A 22,629-nucleotide genomic window follows, 5' to 3' on the forward strand; every position below is an offset into this window, starting at 1 on the left:
GAAGATAAAGAAAAATTCTGGTCTCTGAGAGCTCTGAGAGCTCTGCCCTGCTCCTAGTGCATGGCAAAACATTCATCTCCACCAAAGAGGAAAGAGTCTTACATCAGTGCATTTTGATACTCAGTTTACACAGAAGAGAAGGAACAAAAAATGAAGACATAATATACTTCTGTCTGATGAAGGATCTTAATGTGATTTAATAGCGTGAGGAGGAATGAAAGGAATTGGGATATAATCATCATTACCAGCATCATCATCATCTAACATTTATATAGTGCTAGTATGCACTAGGCACTGTTAGATTCTCTACAATTCTTATTTGACTTGATCTTCACAACAACTACTACTATTACTATTCCTATTTTACACATGAGAAAACTGAAGCAGACAGATGTTAAGTGACTTTCCCAGAGTCACACAGCAACCAAGTGTCTGAGGCTCATTTTGGATTCAGGTCTTCCCATCTGCAGTCCCAGCATTCTATCCACTGGGCTACCTAGCTGTTTGAGGGGGATTGGGAAGAGCAAGGTCATAAAAGGAGTGATAGTATGAGGAAGGTTTTGGAAATGTCAAAGGAGAGGACTGTATCATTTTCAAAGTGAAATGGAAGCTGCTTTTGATTATAAATTTAAAGCTATCTCAGAAATACGTCCTTTCTCTGTACTTCCTCATGAAAAACACATTTAATTCATTGTGATTCTGTGAAAATCTCTCAATTGACAGCATTTGAATTTAAAGACCAACTCTGTATTTTCATATTTCTTAAAATTTTGAGATTCATTTTGTATTATTTTTACATCAAAATGGGATTGACACATCAGTTAAAGTCTGTCTGCTGCTTCTCAGCCCCTGATATAATGGGTGACAATACGGTGTTTCCCCCATTAGTCCATACAACAGTTGTAGATTTATGTGTGTGTCTGTGTGTATGAGTGAAAGTTTGTATGCATGTTTGTGTGTGCTTTAATTTTTCTGGCAACCTTACTTTGTGATTGTTCCATTTCTACTCATTTATATTGTTACTGAGATTAGCTTTGGAGAATGAGTTTGGTTCTAACTTAAACTTCTCTGTTTCTATTCATTTCTTCTTGGACTCACTTTCCATTCAAAGGCGTTGTGATCCTTCTCTTCTAATCTACTGCCTAGAAACATACATCAGTGTTCAATTATTGCACAATCTTCATCACTTGTTTTTGATCCAATATGTACCTACATTTTAATGTCTCTTTATATCATTAAATGAAATCTGAAAATCTTTCTTAAAAATTTTAATCAACAATGATTCAAATGTTCATTTCTGTCTGTCCTTCAGACCGCAATGTCTAAGGGCAATCGTAATTCAATTAAACTGATAATTTTTCTCCTTATTCTTTTAAAATGGAAAAAGCACATGAGTCTGACCATATCCAATCCAATTCAATTTCATAGATATTCATTAAATATATCCTGTGTGCAGAAAATAGGCATGGGGAACATAACATATAAAATTTAGATAAAACACAGTCCCTCCACTCATGAAGCTTAAAACTTAACAATGTAAATAATGTACTGAGGTAGTAAGGTAGTGCAATGGATAACATATGGGATTGAGAATCAGGAAGACCCGAGTACAAATATAGCTTCAGGCATTTAATAAATGTGTAACTTTGGGAAAATATTTTCTCTCAACTTCAGTTTTATAATCTGTACAATGGGGATAATTATGACATTTACTTCCCAGGATTATTGTAAAAATAAAATGAGATAATACTTAAGAATTCCTTTGAAAACTTTAAAGTGTATTATTATTATTAATTTATTTACTTCCATATTTCAAATAGCTAGGATTTCAGCACCTAGGTACTACATTTAGTAAAGCAGATCTCAATCCCTCCAAAACTTAGTTGATGGCCCTTAAGAGTCACTGAGGTTAAAAAACTTCATCACTCTAAGGTTAACCTGGCTATTCACATTGAATGTGAATAGGTTTATGAACAACATATTCATTTACTGGTCCTTTGAAACACTTCTGAATAATTAGCAAAATAACAACATCACATCTTTGTCTCTGCAGTTTCCTATAAGAGCCAAACTCATCCTCTCTAAAATTATTTTGTTTCCTATTATGCCAGTTGCTTACTAGAGTGGCCTGAGACTTTCATATCTCTTACAAACCTTGTACCAACCCCATAACAAGTGACAAATAATAATTTTCCACCCAGGAAAGCATATACATTATATGCATATTTCAAACATGTTCTTTTTTTAATTTTTTTATGGAAGAAAATTATTGTCCTAGATTAGGATATGGAAAATTTTTATGAAGTGAACACCTCACTGCTTTCAATTGACTCTCATTCTACTTCTTCAATTTTTCCTTCTCTGTTACCTTTCTGGTTCTTTACTCATACTTACCCATGACACATAGTAGGCGTTTAATAAATGCTTATTGATTTACAAATGTTAAATTGAATGTATGAGGGGTGTTAGAGAAAGTGTTAAATAGCGTGTTATGGTCCTATGCTTGTTGAAAACTTCTTAACCAGAAACAAACCACTTTCATCTTGTAAGATTAATGGAAGATATTTTGAGAATTGTCATCTCTCTTCTATAAGTACCAAGCAATTCCATAGAAGAACTTGTTTCAAACTATTAGCAAAAATATTGTTTCAAATTTACTAATAACATGGAAGATACAAATTAGAACAAATTTGAGGGCTGTAAACTGGTAAAAAATGACAATTTTAAGAGGCAATTTTATGGGAGGCATAAAAAGATGTATGTACTGATGATATACTATATGAATGGTGGAGCTTTAAGCTGGTTTAATCATTCTGGGAAATAATTTATAATTACTGAAAATTCCAAAAATGATTAAAATGCCTGAATTCTTTACCTGAGAGATATCCTGTTGAACTAAATTGCCAAGAACAACAAAGAAAGAAAAAACTTAATTCATAGCCAAATATTCATGGCATGTCTTGCAGTAATAAAGAACTGGAAACAGGACTGGTTGATTGGGTAATGTGTAAAAAGTGTGTGGAATATCATTGTGTCTTAAGAAATGCTGAATATGAGGACTTGGCACATATTGGAAGAGACTTTTTAAGAACAAATACAATAAACAATAAAAAATAAGAATCAGCATGATATCATACAAAATACAATAGTATAAGAAAAAGAATAATAAAATAAAACTGAATACATCATCATTACCATAGGCCAATGTGTGCAAGAGTAAAGATGAGGCATCATGAATGTAGAATGTTGCTTATGCTGTGAGACAACATCAATGTATTGGTTGACATTGTTTGCCTTATATTTTTTTTTACTTCCCTCCCATATTTACAAGGTAAAGCTCAATAGGGATGGGAAGAGATATGGCAATATTTGGAAATAATTGTAATGTGAAGACAAATATATATTGGAAAAACATCACTTTTTTATTATTCCTCTTTCTCAATAGTATTTTGTCCTTCCTTTCTTCCCTAATCTATTTTAAGGCAACCCTATTCCCTAGGCTTTCTTCTCCTCAATCTCAATACCTTTTTCAATCTTTTTCCTAGTTCTGGAGTTATGCGTAATTCATTTTTTCACTTTTTCATTGATCCGTTTCTTCTCTTCTCTTCTCTTTCTTTTTTCTGTTTCAGTTAAGTAGTTGCTTAAAATTACCAGCCTTTTATTTCCTTTCCATGTTTTTATTTCTTGTTTGTTTTTGTTGTTTTTCTCTGCTTTTTTTCTTTAAAAAAAACTCTATTTCATTATCTTTATTATTTCTATCTCATTCATTAAGGAGTAAGAGAGAAACAAATCTTAACTTTGTGGTGGCAGAGAATCCTACACAAGAACATTCCCTTGAAGGAAGAGAGATATTCTTTAATGGGACATGTTTACCATATGGTAATTATAACCTTCCCTGATTAGATGCTTAGGGAGAACTTCTTTTTTTTCTGACTGAATGCTTCATTTCTAAAGGCCAACATCCTGCCTCAAGAAATTGAAATCAGAGCTCTTATGTACAGTCAGTATCCACAAAGATAGGAGCCTATGGAGTCAGAGAAGAACAAATGGAACAGAAAATTATAGAAAAAGTAGGGAGTGGAAGCAGAATGCACAAACAGAAACACTGAAAAAGTTGTACTAGTTCACAATGTATCTATCCTCACTACTTCACAGAGGATTTGTAACTTCTAAGACATTGAGACACAACAGAAAAACTACAAAAAGGATGAAATGGCAAGATCCGTGCCATCATAAAATAGAAAGTGTTTAGGAAAGAGAAATCAAAATAGGTACCTTAATTTTAATTACTTGAGGAATATGAAGACCACAGAAGCAATAAATGTAGTCCTCTTGAAGCAAAAGACAAAAGTATAGAATAGAAATCAATGATTAATACTTTAAACTCTTTTTTAAAAAATTCACCTCTCTCTATCTTTTTCCACTTAAGGGACTTACCTGATCACACCCCAATCTCTGGGCCAGTCCCAAACCTCAAGAGGGGAAAATCTACATCTGAAACTATATCTGCATGTGCACATGTGTTTTTGTGCGCGTTTGTGAGCGCGTGTGCATGTGTGTTTGTTTCTGTGTACATGTGTGGTTCCACGTGCCTTATTCAGAATGTCACTAACAAGGACCCTGAGAATTCTGGCAGCAGAATCAAATGAGCTAAAATGGACAAGGTGCCTGGCCCACAGCAGATACTTATAACCAGCCCCACCCCCTTTCCAGTCTTCTTACACCTCACTCCTCTCTTCTTCCTTCCCCTGCTCTCTGACCCAGGGTCACTGTCCTCCTGGCTCATGTTTGACCAAGACCTGATCTCCTGACTTTGCCTTTCCAATGGCTGTCCCCCATGCTGGGAATGTTCTCTCCCTCTTGCTAGGGTGTCTTTAGCCCCACCCCTCTTGCTTTCCAGGTATGTACCTGTTCATGGAGGACTAGCCCCTCTGGTGGGAGGCCTGGCTGAGCCTTTTTCACACTCCTTGGGTGTCCACCTCTCACCCAACTCTCCCCTGTGGCCCCAAGAAGCTGTAGCATGCCCAGCAGACACCCTTGCTAATCTGCCTCTGGCTAAGCCAGCTTGAGGGTAACTGAAAGGCCACAAAAACATGGGTGAGAGAGGGGGTGCGAACTCCAAGCACAAGAACTATGCCCTCCCACCCAGGAATGGGCAGATGAGAACAATTTCTTCCAACAACCATGAAGGTGGCTGAAGCAGGCTCTGTGGACGGCTTCGAGCGTGGGCAGACATGGAAGATGCCAAGGTCATCCACTGCATCCCCAGCCATCCCCAGGCCAAGCTGCCTAGGGACCCCAACTCTAAGCCATGGTTGGGGGACAGATGTTCTCTGCTTCTCCCCCTCCCTTCTCTTTCTCATTCTACTTCCCTTCCCAATCCCATTCACAGGCCGAGAGCTCTGCCCTCTCCCACTCTGTTAGTCCACACTCTTCAGAGCGTGTCTCCATGCCTTCTTAAAATGTGATTGCTGCCCCATTTCCTGCTGCTTATTGTGGCCTTTCCCAGTGAGGAGGCAGAAATGATCTCAACTTAATGAGAAGTTTCTTGACTCTCAACTGGATGGACTCTGAATACAAGCATGCAGGTGGCTGTGGGAGAACACAACATTCCCCTCAACTGCTCCAGTTCTAATATCCTTCATCAAACAAATCTGATTTCTTCCCTTCACCAAAGATTGTTCCCCAGTTGACAAAAGATTGGCACAAAGTCTTTTCCTTGTTATGAAAACATCCAGATGTATTCTTTTGCATAGTTCTGCACTTTATCTGACAATTGACTCCTTTTCTGGTTGTGCAACCTGGAAGGTCAGCAACAATTATTTTACTTATCTCATCTTTCTGTTGTATTCAGACAAAATTTCATCTTCACCTGTGACCTCCATGTTCTAGAGTAAGGCACATTCCACTAAGCACATTCATGAGGTTTCTTTTCATTATAAATCCTCTGATGAGAGGATAAGAGATGATCTCTGGTTGCAAGCCTTCCCATAAGGAGTTCATACATGGCTTGTACCCCGAGTGAATTTTCTGCTATGAATCTCTGTACTCCATTTTCATGCCTTTCCTCATTCAGGTCAGTTAGAAGAGTCCTACATGTCACATGAATTCTCTGAAGGTACACAAGGATTGAATTTAGCCTGAAGTTCTACCACAATGATCACATTCATAAGGTTTCTCTCCAGTGTGGATGCGCTGATGCCAGTTAAGATGGTTCCTCTGTTTAAAAGCCTTTCTGCACTGGGTACATTCATAACATTTCTCTTCATTGTAGACTCTTTTATGTCTAGTGAGAAAGGACTTTTGTGTAAAAGCCTTTCCATATTGGGTATATTTATAAGGTTTCTCTCCACTGTGGATGCTCTCATGTGAGTTAAGATGGTTCCTCTGTAGAAAAGCCTTGGGGCACTGGGTATACTCATAAGGTCTCCCTCAAGTGTGGATTCTCTGATGTTCAGTAAAAGAGAACTACTGTTTAAAAGCCTATCCACAGTGGGTACATTCACAACATTTCTCTCAAGTGTGGATTCTCTGATGATTAGTAAAAGAGGCTTTCTGTTTAAAAGCCTTCTACACTGGGTACACTCATAAGGTTTCTCTCCAGTATGGATTCTTGGATGTACAATAAGAGAGACCTTCCATGTAAAAGTCTTTCCACACTAAGTACATTCAAAAGGTTTCTCACCAGTGTGGGGTCTCTGATGAGCAATAACAAACACCAACTCTATGTGTAAAACCATTTCCACATTGATTACATTTGTAAGGTTTCTCTCCAGTGTGGATCCTCCCATGATTCACAAGGTAATTCTTAAATGCAACAGGCTTTCCACATTGATTATATACATAAGGCTTCTCTCCAGTGTAGATTGCTCTATGTTAAACAAGACTGCGCTTACATGTAAGTCTTTCTGCATTGACTACATTCTTACGGTTTCTCTCCAGTGTGAACTCTTTCATGTGTAACAAGACCACATTTCCATGTAAAAGTCTTTCCTCATTAATTACATCCATAAGGTTTCTCTCCAGTGTGGATTTTCTGATGTGTATTAAGACTGTCCCTGCATTGAAAAGCTTTTCTACATTTATTACATTCATAAGGTTTCTCTCCAGTGTGGATTCTTCTATGTTTAACAAGACTAATTTTCCATGTAAAAGTCTTTCCTGATTGATTACATTCATAAGGTTTCTCTCCAGTGTGGATGCTCTCATGGCTAACAAGACTGACTCTATGTGCAAAAGCCTTTCCACATTGCATACATTCATAAGGTTTCTCTCCTATCTGGATTCCTTCATTGCTAACAAGACTGACTCTATGTGCAAAAGCCTTTCCACGTTGCATACATTCATAAGGTTTCTCTCCAGTGTGGAATCTTTCATGTATAACAAGACTGACTTTCTGTGCAAAAGCCTTTTCTCATTGCTTATGTTCATAGGGTTTCTCTCCTCTGTGGATTCTTTCATGTTTAACAAGATTACGTTTACATGTAAAAATCTTTCCACATTGATCACATTCATAAGGTTTCTCTCCAGTGTGGATTCTCTGATGTGTAATAAGACTGTCCCTGCATCGAAAAGCTTTTCCACATTGATTACATTCATAAGGTTTTTCTCCAGTGTGGATTCTTCTATGTTTAACAAGAGTTGGCTTATCAGTAAAAGTCTTTCCACATTGATTACAATCATAAGGTTTTTCTCCAGTGTGGATTCTACTATGTATAACAAGATTGCGCTTTTCTCTAAAAGTCTTTCCACATTGATTACATTCATAAGGTTTTTCTCCAGTGTGGATTCTACTATGTATAACAAGATGATGCTTTTCTCTAAAAGTCTTTCCACATTGATTACATTCATAAGGTTTCTCTCTAGTGTGGATTCTCTGGTGTCTAATAAGAGAAGCCTTCACTGCAAAAGTCTTTCCACATTGATTACATTCATAAGGTTTCTCTCCAGTGTGGATTGTTTCATGTTTAACAAGATTACGTCTACATGTCAAAATCTTTCCACATTGATTACATTCATAAGGTTTCTCTCCAGTGTGGATCCTCTGATGTGTAATAAGACTGTCCCTGCGTCGAAAAGCTTTTCCACATTGATTACATTCATAAGGTTTTTCTCCAGTGTGGATTCTTCTATGTTGAACATGAGTCGGCTTATCAGTAAAAGTCTTTCCACATTGATTACATTCATAAGGTTTTTCTCCAGTGTGGATTCTACTATGTATAACAAGATAGCACTTTTCCCTAAAAGTCTTTCCACATTGATTACATTCATAAGGTTTCTCTCCAGTGTGGATTCTCTGATGTGTAATAAGAGAATCCTTCACTTTAAAACTCTTTTCACATTGATTACATTCATAAGGTTTCTCTCCAGTGTGGATTTTTCTATGTCTACCCAGATTCCGCTTATTAATAAAAGTTTTTCCACATTGATTACATTCATAAGGTTTCTCTCCAGAGTGGATTCTACTATGTATAACAAGACTGCGCTTTTCTCTAAAAGTCTTTCCACACTGATTACATTCATAAGGTTTCTCTGCAGTGTGTGTTCTCTGATGTGCAATAAGACATCCCTTCACTCTAAAAGCCTTCTCATATTGATTACAGTCATACCGTTTCTCTCCACTTTGGATACTCTCAGATGTTCTGCAGATTTCTCTCCAATTGAAGGCAAAGGGACCATCACTCATGAATCCTTCCTTGGGAGTTTCTGGCACAGAAAGGTTTAGTTCTGTAGCAGCTTCCTTCATTTCCAGGCTCATCTCTCCGTCTTAAAAAAAAAAAAAACAAAACAAACCAACACTAAAGCAAATAGACACAATAGATACATATATATGAAGATCTAGGAAAGAGCTCATAGAAGAAAACCTAATCCCCTTTACTACTCTCAGGAGAATTCCATGCCCCCAGTTTCCAAACAATGACTTTTTTTTGGATCATATATTTATCCCCGGAAGGAAGGTGAAAGGTCATGGAGTCCAAACCCCTCTTATTACTGTTGGAGAAACTGAGACTCAGTGGTTCAGTGACTGACCCATGAAGCTGCTGCTGAGAAATATCTGAAAAAGAATTCCAAGTCAGGCCGTCCTGTCCCCAGATCTACCATTTGCTTCACAACGAGAACAAATAGCAGCCTCTTGTAATCCCACCTCTCATATATCTGCCTTCACTCACTCACCCAGACAGCAGCTCCTCAGGCCTTCTTGCTCCAGCATCCATGGGCCTTCCATTTGCTCAAAGGAAGAGATCATGACTTCTCTGGGAACTGGCAGCCCTGGGCATGGGGAGTCAGATAGAGATGAGCATGGAGACAAACTTGTCCTTTAGTTCTCTTTAGGGAAAAGTGTTCAGACCCACATCTGCTCCACTGTGAGATTTACACACATGAGCCTGTTCTCAACCATTAGTGATTATAATGCAGGTAACCCAAAGCAGGGTGTGCCCCATTATCCTTTTGTACAACCTGCTGTGAGAAAGAGCCAAACCTCTGCCCCCCATCCTGTCGAGTCTCATTCTCATAGAAACTGCTAAATCCAATGCAGGCTACAAAGGCTTATTATGCAAGACCAGCCTTAAGCGCCAGCAGGAGGATCCTTGACCGCCCACCTTCTGCACTGCCCCCCTCCCCTGTTCCTCACTCCCTGAAACCTGTAGAAACCTTGTGTACTGCTCATTTGGGGCATTTTTGCCTCTTCAGGTGAGAGTCTCCTGCTGGCAAACTCAAGAAACCCTAGTTGGTCCAAATTCTATTTCTAGGCCAGTCTCTTATTCCTGGCAATGCCAGGGTCATGTAAACAAGGACCCCAGGGTGGTTCCCAGGCCTCCTGAGGATAGTCTGATATCATTTCTTTTGTAAGCTTTGGCAAGAAGTGGGGGAGAAGATCAGGGAACCAGGCTGGAGTCAGAAAATCTGGTCTTGGTGCACCATCTTCATAGAAGGATGGACTCATTGCACACTTTCCATTCTCTAGAAATTAGAGGCAGCTGATGGTGCTGTGGAGACAGCCCTGGGCCTAGAGTGAGACATGCCAGGGTCTGAATCCAGCCTCAGACAGTTACTTTGCTGTGTGCCACAGGACAAGTCACATAAACTCCATGTGCCTCAGTTTCCACAACTGTCAAATGGGGAGAATAGTATCACCCAATTGTGAGGATAAAGTGGCATAATATTGTAAAGAAACCCCCAGGACCAGCACTGGGCAAATACTAAGTGAGAATAAATGCTTCTTCCCTTCCCTTCCTTTCCCACCATCTGTGATGGAATTTCAGGGCAATAGGAAGGAAGATTGAAGATGAACTCACTATATGAGGGACAAGTAGAAATTGGGAGCTACAAAATGATGCTGTTAAAAAGAAGAATATTCCAGATCCCAGACCCATCCCAGAGAGGACAGGCTTGTAAGGAAAAGCCTCCTGAGCAGCTTTCAGAGCCTTGGCAGACAGATTTCATGGCCAGGTGGGGGTTAGGCCAAATCACCCCTGACCTTAGTTCCAGGTCTGAGATTCTTCCAAACTAATTTGAAGCTGCCTAGAAGGGGTAAAAGACAGCTTCAGGAGCAACAAGGAAATCCTCAGGTTCCTGTCACAGAATGCAGACTTTCTATAGGAAACTCCAGGCAGCAGGACAGGAGACCAACACTTTTCTCCCTCTAATAACTGATCAGTGCTCCAAATCCTGCACACCAGTGCATGAAAATATTCCTTTGACTGCAGACTCAGCATTACTAGAGGACGTGTCCTTACCCAGGGAGAGCAGGTTCCGGGCATTCTCCAGCATGACCCCCTTGTACAACTCCTTCTGAGGATGGTCCAAGAAGCCCCACTCCGCCTGGGTGAAGTCCACAGCCACGTCCTTGAATGTCACCAGCCCCTAAATCATTAAAAGTCATGGAATGTAGAGCTGAAGGACACTTCACATTTAAATAATCCAATCCTCATTAAATATACAGAACAAAACTGAAGCCCAGAGAAGGGATTTGCTGAAAAGTCAGACCCTTTAAGAGAATCAGAGTCAACTTCTAAAACCACAGTCTTTAAGAGCCCAACTGAGTTTTGATAAAAGCATTTTCCATGATCAGTTAGAATAAAACTGAGGAATATTTTCTTCTGAAATGCATTTTTCCTGTGGAATCAGGGAGAGAGTTTTATTTGATCAATGAAGAAGGTGGATGTGTGGGGGAACATGAAACAGGGTGATGGGTAATATCTTCCTCATCGGAACTGACAGAAGTGATTTATTATTTTTTTAAAACACTATTTTTTTTAATCTGTTATATGCATATCCATGGTAAACTGTAGAATTTATTTCATTTCATGTTGAATGGAGATGTAGGAAGATTTATTTAAATCCAAATGACACAGAGACCAAAGCAGAGAACTTGTGGATCAGAGGAAGGGAAACCCCAGGCCAAATTAATACAGTATATGTATATACATGTGACTATCAACACACATGCACATGACAACACTTTATATAACAAACAAGCCTCATATGTACAAAATAATCTGTATTTTATCTCCTCCACAAGAATGTGAACTCCTTAGCATTAGGAACAGGATTCCCCCCCCCCTTTTTTTTAAATTTATTTAAAATTCAGGGAACAGAAGAAGCATTTCTGTAAGAGTACAATAAAAAAGATGATTGCTCATGAAACTGCAAATCTCCCATGTATGACTTGGTATTCCTTGAAATGTACAAAAATTATCATGGAAAATTCTTTTCTTTCTCTCTGCCCTTACCCCAACCCTAGGGATGGCTACAATGTGTATGCACACACACACATATATAATTTATATGTCTCTAAGTATATACACACACGCAAACATATATACATGGAACATTATTCCACACATACCACTGTTTGTCAGTTCTTTCTCTGGATGCAGATAGCATCATTCTTTACATGCCCTTTACTTTTCATTTGTGTCCTTAGAATAGTCAAAATGACTCATGTGCTCAAACTCTTCTGAACACAATATTGCTGTTACTGTATACAATGTTCTCTTGGTTCTGCTCACTTTGCTCTTAGACGCTTTGTGCAAGTCTTTCTAGGCCGTTCTCAGATCACTGAGCTCATCCTTTCTTACAGCACAGTAGCTTTCCATCGCAACCACACACCACAACCCATTCAGCCTTTCCACTAATGATGGGGATCCCTGCACTTTCCAGTTCTTTGTCACCACCAAGCAAGTTGCTGTCAACATCTCAATGGCATTCAAAGTCACAATTGCTGTATGTGAATTTCTTTCCATCTCAATTTTACTCATGATTTTCTTTTCTGCCCCCTCTTTTTACCCTATTGTTTTTACTTTATCTTCTCCCCCCACCTTCCTACCCCCCAATTCACCCAAACCTCCAAGAGTCACCCATTTCCTTCCCCCCAATTTCAGCCCACAAGGTCTCCAAAAGTCCCCCACCTCTCCCTGACCCTCCTAAATCCCAGTCCACACACCCCTCTGAAAAGTCCCTCCCCCATCCTGTTCCCCAATTTTCTCACCTCTCTACATGTTCAGGAGACTTGTACACCCTTTCCCATGTACATGATGGTTCTTTTTCAACCCAGATGAGGGTATGGTTCCAACCTTAGCAGCCCTCCACCCCTACTTGCTTCCCCTCTATAAGGTCTTTTTTCACTCTCCCTTTCTCCAATATCATTTTTCCCTTTTGACTTTCCCTACACAGGTTTGTTTTTTATCATCACCCCATCATACACAACTCAGCCACCACCTGTCTTTCAACATACCTCAGGAATGATGACAGTTATAAGAAAACTGATAACTTTTTCATATATGATACTAAAACAGTTTGACCTTCATGGGGGCCAAATAATCAGACTTTAATGATTTCCTGATATTTCTTCTGAATATTTTATATAGAATTTTCCAATGAGTTTTGCTCTTCTTGTTCCAAACCTGACAGTCTCTCAATTCATCAAAGAGTCGTTTTTTTCCCATTCAGGATCATACTCACTTTGCTGGGTAAGTTATTCTTGAGCGCAACCATAGCTCCTTTGTTCTTTGAAATCTAATGTCTCCAAGCCTTCAGTCTTTGAGAGTGGAATCTGCCAGTTCTTGGGAAATCCTAACTAGATTTCCACTTTATTGAAATGCTTTCTTTTTCTTGTTGTTTACAAGATTTTCTCCTTACCCTGGGACTTTTGAAACCTGGCTATGACATTCATGTAAGTTTTCCTCTTGGCATCTCTTTCAGGTGGTGAACAGTAGAAGTTTTTCTATTCTGCTTTTCCTCTTGTTCTAGAACTTAAACGGCACTTTTCCTTAACAATTTCTAATTAATAAGCGATATGTTCTAAAGAAAATTCAGTGAAAAGTCTGTGTGAAGCTGGCAGTTGCACGGCATTCTGGGGGAGAGAATTTCATGTGATCACTTGAGAGAGAACAAAGTTAGAGAAAAGATCTAGTTTGTTTCCTGAATGGCTGAAGTAAATAAAGTCTGATCTGGAAGAGGATTCTAAAGACCTATTCACTGGAATTGTTGATTTGTAAGAGACGCCCCCCCAGCCAATGTTGTTACACTGAGGGCTGCAGGTTACTCCACAGATGATGTGTCGTGGCCAAGACAGCTCATGCCTTTCCTTTCTGAGTGCTTTCATTTGTCTACCTTCCTTAATTGTGTACCTTCCTTAATTATAAAATTAATTACTTAGAAATAAAAGTAAGTATGATGGAGAAGGGCAAGCTAGGTGGCATAGTGGAAAGAGCACTGGGCTTGGCATCAAGAAGATACCATCTTCATAAGTTCAAATCTGGCCCCAGAAATTACCAGCTCTGTGACCCTGGACAAGTCACTGAACCCTGCTTGCCTCACTTTCCTCATTTCCAAAATGAACTGGAGAAGGAAAAGGCAAACCAGTCCAGTATCTTTGTCAAGATAAATCCGAAACACTTTATAAAGTCCTGAACACGAGTCAACAAGAATGATGGAGTGGGGGGTGGGCGGGTTCCTTCATTAGTTAAAAATAAAAGCAATATTCAATTAACCTGGGATTTGCTTGAGCTATTTCTTTGGAAAATTCAGCCAGGGAGAATTACAGAAACTTGGTAGAACAAGAGTCAAGAGGAGGAGTAAGAGGCCTACTGATGGGCCATATAAAGGAGAGGCTGGCCAGGTTTGAGAATATGAGAGAAACCATTCGTTGAGGACCCCTACTCAAACAGCATTAGTCAGTTCATTAGGATTTTATAAGGGGTGATGATTGTTGTAATGCTTTTAGTATATTCATCTAGTCAGTCCGCAAATACCAGGTGTAAGAATAAGCAATGTATTGATGCATACTTTGTACAAGTCACAGAGGAATATGGATTCCAACAGAAGGGCCCCAGAATAAGCCTTCAACTTAAATGTGGTAATAGGGAAACAGGAGTGTGTGGTTGTGTGAGAGTTTTTATGTGTGTATGTGCATACGTGTGTGTGTGTGTGTGTGTTTGTGTGTGTGTGTGTGTGTGTGTAAATGTCTGGGGTAAAAATCACAAGCTCTCTTTATGATGCATTGAATTTCAGATGTGTATTGGTCACGCAGTTTGAGATATCTCTTAGGAAATTAGACATACAAGACTGCAGGTCAGCAGAGAAACTGAGGCAGGAAGGGCCGATTTGAGAACCAGCTGATGAAATCACCAAGGAAAGTAGTATAGAGGGAAAAGGGAAGAGGACCAAGGACACCTATGGTCAGAGGGTTTGATCTCAGGAAGATGCAGAAAAGACAGACAAGTAGTCAGACAGGTCAGAGGAAAACCAAGAGAGAGTGGGGTCCTAAAAGCCTAGGGGAAAGAGAGTATCATGGAGGAAAGAGTGATCACCAGGGTCAGAGGCTGGAGAGAGGTCAAGGAGAATGACGACGGAGGTCACCTCTCTGGTCTGAAAAAGAGAAGAGCACAAAAGAGTAGGTGAGGGGGAGGGGCCTTTGAAGGTGAGAGGGGGAAAGGTGTGTCACACCTGGGCAAGAGGGGACCATAGTCCATCATAGGCTGCACCAGTCCAGACTGGGCCCCAGAAAGAAATCAGCGGTGGCTGAGGCAGCTGGTGGCCCTATCAGCCCACACATGGTAAAGGGTCACAAAACTGGTTAGAAGGAGATTACAGGGTCCCTGTTCTGGCACTGGGGGCACTGGTGCTTTGACCATACTAGGATCTGGGTCCCACTCCTGGATAGCAAACCCAATGTGAGGAGGAGCACACAATAGCTTGGAACTGCTACGGAGTGGGACCCCTCCTCATAGCTCCAGGGCAGAAAAGAATGCTTGTGGTCACTCACAGGCCAGGAGAGAAGTCAACACACCCCTCCTTAGCTCCTACCACCTTGGCAGAACTGCAAACTTACAGTGAGCCCTCCACCCTGAAAGCAGAGCCCCACTTTAGAAATGAGTTTAAAGTCAAGGAATGGGCTGGAAAAATGAGCAAAGAACAGAAAAATTCAGACTATAGAAAGTTACTATGGTGACAAGCAAGATTAAAAACCACACTGGGAGGATGACATCTATGTCAAAACTCCTTACACCCAAAGCCTCAAAAACAAATTGGAACAAGACATGGAAGAGCTGAACAAGGATTTTAAAAACCATTACGAGAGGTAGAGAAGAAATCGGGAAAAGAAATGAGAGGATGCAAGAAAATCATAAAAGAGAGTCAAAGGTGTAGCAAAGGAGGCACCAAAAATGCTGAAGAATAGCACTTCTTGAAATGTAGAATTGGCCAGATGGAAAAGGGGGCACAAAACTTCAGCGAAGAGAATAATTCCTTGAAAGATAGAATCAAGTAAGGTGAAGCTACTGACTGTAGGAAACACGAGGAAACAGTCGAACAAAATGAAAAAAACCAAAGGAAGGCGATGGGAAAGGCCTTTCCAACTGCGCTCTTCCATGACTGGAACATTCTCAATCCTAACTCTAACCAGACCCTAAATGCTTGCTCTGGGCTTCCTGCAAGTCTCAGCTAAAATTTCAGTTTGTGAAAAAATTGTTTTCCTGGTCCCCAAAATTGGTAGAGCTTTTCCTTTCAGAGTCAACACCATTTTATACTAGGCCAAGCTTGTTTGTACATTGGTGCTGAGTTGTTGGGCAAGCTAAGTGGCACTGTGGATAGAGTGCTGGCCCTGGTCTCAGGAGGACCTGAGCTTAATTCTTGACTCAGACACTGACTGTATGACTCTGGACAAGTCACTGAACCCTGCTTGCCTCAGTTTCTTCATCTGTAAAATAAGGGGGAGAAAGAAATGGCAAATAACTCCACTGGCCTTGCTAAGAATACTGTGCATGAGGACTTAGTGCTTCACATACCAAAGAGCCAGGGAATCAGTTTAAGGCAGAGGAGCAGAGAACAGAGAAGTGTTGTTACTACCTGATTCAATCGCATGCCTGTTTTTGAAAAGAAATGCTCCACGAGGACCGCAATTAGGGCTTCACAGACCATCCTCTATGTTTATGGCTATGGCCTCATTGGCTGATGTCTGTGCACAGATTGCACTCACCTGGGGAGGGGGGCTGCTGCTCCCAGGGGCCATTCCCTCTGGCTCCAGCCTTCCTGCTGGGGCCAGGCCTTGGTCCTCTGCAGACTGAGCTGGGCAGGGAGAAGGATCCCAGAGAGGGGAGAGGTCTTGCTCTTTTCTTCCCAGACAGAAGGCTGGCCTACAGGGATTTACAGGGTGAGGCCCACAGGAGTCACAAAGGCCCTGGCCCTGCCCTCAGGTGAGAGACTCCACGGTACAGAGGGAGGTAAGAAGCAGGGAGGGTCAGGCTGGAAATGAAGAAGGTCTGAACAGTAAGACCACTTCCTCCCCTTCTTATTCCTTCTCTTCCCTCCCCTCCCCCCATTCTCCCACAGAGACCCAAGAGGCAGAGGGGCTTTGGGAGCCCATTCCCAGCCTTCAGGACTCCTCAGTCACATCTCTTCCTCCAAGTGGTTCTCTGCCCTCCCTACATCCCCTCTCCCTGACTCACATACACATTGTATAGACTACAGACTGACTCCTGGATCTACGAGGGAAGCTAGAGAAGGTTGAGAAGGGAGAGGGCTCTTTAATGGAGCCACCAGGGAATGATCCGGGGAAGCCTGAGGGTGGGGGACAAAATCCAGTCTCGCATGAAGCCCCCTGGCAGGGGGCCTGAGGCAGAGGAGCAGGAGACCTGGGGAAGGGGAGGAGGGGTGAGGTCTGGGAGGCAAGACAATCTCACAAAGTTTAGGGAGGAAGATCAGGGACACTGGAGCGACTGAAGGGCTCCAGGGGGACACTGAGCCTGGGGAAGCAGGATGACTGTGCCCTGAGGTCTAAATAGGGGCTGGGGAGGATTGTTGGGACCTTCTGGGAGAGCTTAGGCTTGGAATCCCTAAAGGGAAAGTGGGGACAGGGAGCCACATGCCTGGGATCTGACAGGGAGCCAGCCCCAGAACCCCGGGTGCAGATAAGGCGGACCAGGAGAGTGCTTTGGTAACTGTGACCAAACCTGGGTAGGCAGGTAGAAAGGTAGGATTCTGGGATCTCCAAAGGAGCTGGATCTGAAGACAAAACAAGGGAATTTCTACCCAGGAGGTTAGAGATTAGGAGACAGGGAGGCAGGACACGTGGGGCCTCATAGGAAGGCTGAAATCAGGACTCCAGGAACCCTAGGGGCAAAGTCTGAAGTCTGGAAAAGTGTTATCCAGTGATAAATCTGGGGAAGGTTAGCCAGGAATTTAGGGAGTGATGGGGGTGTCTGGAAAATATCTAGGGGCAGGGAGCTCATCCGGCAGGTGTGCTCCTGGCAGACCTGGCTGACACTCACCATGTGGCCAGCAGAACTAGGAAATATGGCAGGGCTCTGGCTCAGACTTACCGGGGATTTGCAAGCACAGAGTTGGCGTCCACAAGGCACAGCGATCTCGGCTCCAAAGGAAGGCAGAGCGATCTCGGCTCAGGGGAAGGCAGAGCGAGCCTGGCTCAGAGGGAAGGCAGAGAGATCTCAGATCTAGGGGAAGAAAAGGAAGATTAGAGATGAAGGTAAAACAGAGCAGTCTCAGCTCAAAGACCTCCAGCTTTTGTCCAGCCCACTCTGGGAGGGTTTTTCCTATTCCAATAGCACAGCTTTGTCCAGCCTGCAGAGGTCTAGGAGGGCGGGGTCCTTTCCTCCACTCACACCAAGGGTTAGGACTCAGAGACCCCACCAACCTCTCCCCTGACCCCACCCCCCAAGCCCTGCCCTCCATCTCCTCACATGGAATGCCTTCTCCAGTGCTAGGATCCCCTCCTCTGCCTCCAAACTCCACCTGGGCCACCACCCACCAGGCTGTTCATCACTGAGAGTTCCTCCTCTCCAGTATCTCCAACCCCTCACCTCTTCCCTCCCTCCCAGACTCACCCCCTCTTCCTCCTGAGCAGAAAACCTGCCAGGGTAAAAGTGTAGCAGCAAACTAAATCAATGATGGACCCTATTCTTTGAGGAGCGGGGCCACAAATAGGCCTTGGGAAAATTGGGATGCTATATACTGTTTCTAACTGTAAATCTGGATTGGATTGGACTTAGTTCTCCCCCGGTAACTGTGATGTTTGACCTTCTACAAGGAGACCAGATGTTAAGGCAAAATAGACTTAAAATTGGGCCTTATTAGGAGCTGTAAGAATAAAAGATAATTAGGTCAGACTGACTCGATCTTATTGGGGGTGAGGTCTGTCCAGGGAAGAGGAGTATGTGCTGTATGGGGGCTGCTGAGCCCTTTTCAGGGCTGCTCTCCATCTTTGGTGTCCACTTGGTCCACCTAACTCACCTGTGGCTCCAAGAAGCTGGAGCAAGTGCACTGGCCACACCCCTGGAAACCATCTCAGCAGACGGGAGAAACCAGGTGGAGGTAAACTGAGGGGTCTCAAACCCATCAGTGACTTAGGGGCGTGTCTACCCCAGCCACATAAAGACTTCCCCAGTGGAATGGGTAGATGAGAACAATTTGTTCCAACGGACATTAAGGTGGCTGACGCAGGCTCTGTGGAGCGCTGAGAGCTTGGTTAGACATACAAGATGCCAAGGTCATCTACCAGTCATCTTGATTCCATGTAACATCCATGGAAGAGAGAGGGAGGCCTATGACTTTGTGTGGCTCAGCCTCACTTAAATGCAATTTGTGAGTGAGTCAAAAGACATCACCCACACCATTTTACCATTTTTACTTTTCTCTAAGTACTGTGGTGATAGGCAAGTGAGAAACCAGGAGGCCAGGATACACTGGGTGCTATAAGAAGGCACCTGCACACAGGTGACCCAGGATATCCGCTCATCTTTTCACTGGAATCAGCTGTGGAATTTGGCAGCCACCTGGGTGTCTGAGGAACCTTTTAAGGACCTCACTCTTCACCTCCTGGTGTGATGAAGGGGCCAGAAAAGGTGCCCTAAAAATTGTCTGCTTACCCAACCCAGGCCTGATTACCATAGCAGGTAGGGATCCCACCCTTCAGTCAAAACATACAAATAAAAGGTACAAAAACTGCAAAGATGATTCCACTCACGTATCAGTGTGTGGAATTTTCGCACACTTATGGACAACACAAATTTCAGTAGACCTGAAAGTTGAACAGCTCTTGTTTCAAGAGAATTCAGCAGATATCACAAGAGGTTTTGGGATTTGGCCTTGTAATTTTGGGAAGGCATGCCCTTCCCCACCCCCCAGATGTTAGAAGATAATGAACTTCCTGTGAGCTATTTGTTCTCTCCTCCAGGAAGGGTCTCTCCTTCCCCCACCCCATTTCTTCTCCTAGACTTTCAGACACCACCCTGGCAGTTGAGTTCTGATAGGGAAAAACCTGAATGGACTGGATCAACCTTGGTCCTCTGTGTAGTTTTCCCACCTAGACTATAAGCCCACCTCCCAGCCAATGGTGAGAATGGATAGAGGTGGGTGGGAATCTTTTTCATTAAGACTATAAACTAAGGTAGGTTCCCTTTTACCTGGCCTCCTCCATTATGGAGGTATGCCCAAATCTTGCAAGGTTTGTAGAATAAATTTATTTTGTTTCTTTCAAAGATGTCTCTCCTATTATTTAAAAATTCTGTCCCATACACTCCCTTCCTCTGTCACAAGGAGTTATACCATTACATGTGGGAGTTCTGTCCAAAGGAGTATAAATTTTTATCTCTTAAATCTCCAAAGATCTTGAATTTTGCGAACTGGATTTTTTTCTTTCCTTCTAATTTATTCTGTCATTTAAAAAAAAAACTGGGAAAATTAACGGTCATCTCACGTAGTCTTCATTTATGATGTCTTGAAATATAGCTCTGAAAAACCAGGCTTTGTTAAAGTCCATTGGGATCTAAATGGAGCTACTTGACTATCCCTTTAAACCCAAATCACTGGCTCTCTGGCTGGCCAATAACAGGTCCCAGCCCAAGCCTCACTTATTCCTTCTTTGGGTTTTGACAGTTCAGAGTGAGTGAAAATAGTGTCAACCTTTAAAAAATACTTTGTTCTAAGAAGGACAGACCAAAGCAGGCTGCGTGTGCATGATTATTTCTCTCAAAGCTGGTGGATCACACATATAGAGATGCACATGGGAGATCATCGCAAAAATGAGCTGAAAAAGGACAGACGGTGGGGACCTGAGGTCTTCAGAACAATTCCTTCTTCTCCCTCACTCCCTCTCTTCCTGGCTCAGGATGCCTGTGTCAGCTAAAATCTCAGTCTTCATAGGTTTGAACCATAATATCAGGAAGGATTTTCTTGATAGGCTGGATTGTAAATGTAGTAATTGTCAGAGTGTCAATTGAAATTAGAGTTCCAGGCTGTGTAATACAAGGAAAATTAGGAACCCCTGAGAAACCCCTAGCTACTGACAAGCACCCCCAGAAAGAATGGACAAACCCCCTGGGACTCCGTGGCTCCTCCCTGGAACGTCAATAGATAGGACCATCCCACTGAGAGATAACTTGACAGACCCTTCCTGGGAGATATCCCTGGGACTCTGTGACTCCACCAAGGAATGTAAAGGAGATGATTATCCCACTAGTACTATAACCTGACTGAATCTTTTGATCAGTCAGGACCTTTGTTCCTGTTTCCCCCTTCCCCCCCGCCCACTCTGTACCCCTATATCCTATATAAGCCAAGCCATCACCCCAACACATTAGCCATTGATTTGTGGTGCCGTACCCCGATGGCCGCCGGCTAATACATTCTCCACTTAAAACTTATACTCTGTGGTGTGTCTCGCTTGCTTCTTGTACAACATTTTGGAGGCCCCAGAGAGATGAGGCGGTATTTTGTGTTACCATCCTGGAGACACACACACAGAATTCTGGACCTCAGCAGGGAGCCTCTGCCCCTGATCCACCTTCTCTCACTTCAGAGGGCCGGCTCCTGGGGATTTCTTTTCCTAGGACTCTGATGTGGAGTGATGGTCTCGGAGAATTGGCTCTTTGCTGACCTGTCCCTTTTCGGCCTACGGAGAATTCTGGTTTGTAGACCTCTAGAGGTAAGGTTTTCTGGTTTGGTTTCTGGTTTGGGGCTAGCCATTTGGGTCTCTGATACCATGCTAAACCCTGACGAGGCTGTGGTACAGAGCTAGGGGGGCTGGGACGCCACCCTTCCTATTGTGGTGTGGGAAGATTGGGGTGTTTTCCTTGAAGAGGGAACCTGGTTTATTATCTTTCCTCTGAGGGGACCGGCTTAGCCCCAGTTAACTCATGCCATTGGTTATCTGTTTTGTGTTGGGTGTGGGAAGATTGGGGTGTTTTCCTTGAAGAGGGAACCTGGTTTATTTTCTTCCCTCTGAAGGGACCTGCTTAGCCTCAGTTAACCCATGCTACTGGGTCTGTTTGGGGTGTGGGAAGATTGGGGGTGTTTTCCTTGAAGAGGAAACCTGGTTTATCTTCTTTCCTCTGAGGGGACCTGTTTAGCCACCAATTAACCCATGCTGTTGGTCTCTGTTTGTGTTGGAGGTGTGAGAGAGATTGGGGGTCGTATCTTTGAGGAGGAAATCTTTCCTCTGAGGGGAACTGCTTAGCCTTCAATTCGATCCACACCGTGAATTTTGTAACGTTTTGAGTTTGTCTCTGTTCGTGTGTCTATGTCAAAATTGTGAAATGTCTATGTTTTGTTAAAAAAACAATTAAAAAAATCTGAAACATAGGCAGCCAGAGATATCAGGCTGCCACTAGGGAAACAGATTCCCTTCCTTGTGGCTCCCGTTTGGCCAGCGTGGAACTATGGGGAATGGGTTAAAATTTGGCAAATTCTGGGTTTTAAATTGTTAAAAAGTTTGGAAATCGGTTAGTTGAATTTGGGAAGAAAGAACTCCTGAAATTGTAAATCCATTCCAGGAGCTCACTCTTGCTGAAAACATCTCCTCCCAATGAATGCCTTCTGGCTAAACCTCCCTTAAAGGCTTCAGAGGGACTCTGGCATTTGTCTTAGTCCCTGATTCCCTTAGATTCGAGTACAAAAGAGGTATTTGGGAGTGAGCAAGAGGGTGAAGTTTTACTTTAATTACAATCATTGAGATCTTTTCACTAGGGCTGCAGTAAAAGTTAGAGCAGTTAAATCAAACTCCTCTCCTCCCAGATCAGATTGGAAGAGAATGCAGGAGAACTGTAGGGAAAAACTTAAATTGCCCTCCCCACCAGGCAATGAGGAGAGGGATAGAAAAATTCACAGATG

This window comes from Trichosurus vulpecula, chromosome 1 (genome assembly GCF_011100635.1).
Source record: "Trichosurus vulpecula isolate mTriVul1 chromosome 1, mTriVul1.pri, whole genome shotgun sequence".
Classification (NCBI taxonomy): domain Eukaryota; kingdom Metazoa; phylum Chordata; class Mammalia; order Diprotodontia; family Phalangeridae; genus Trichosurus; species Trichosurus vulpecula.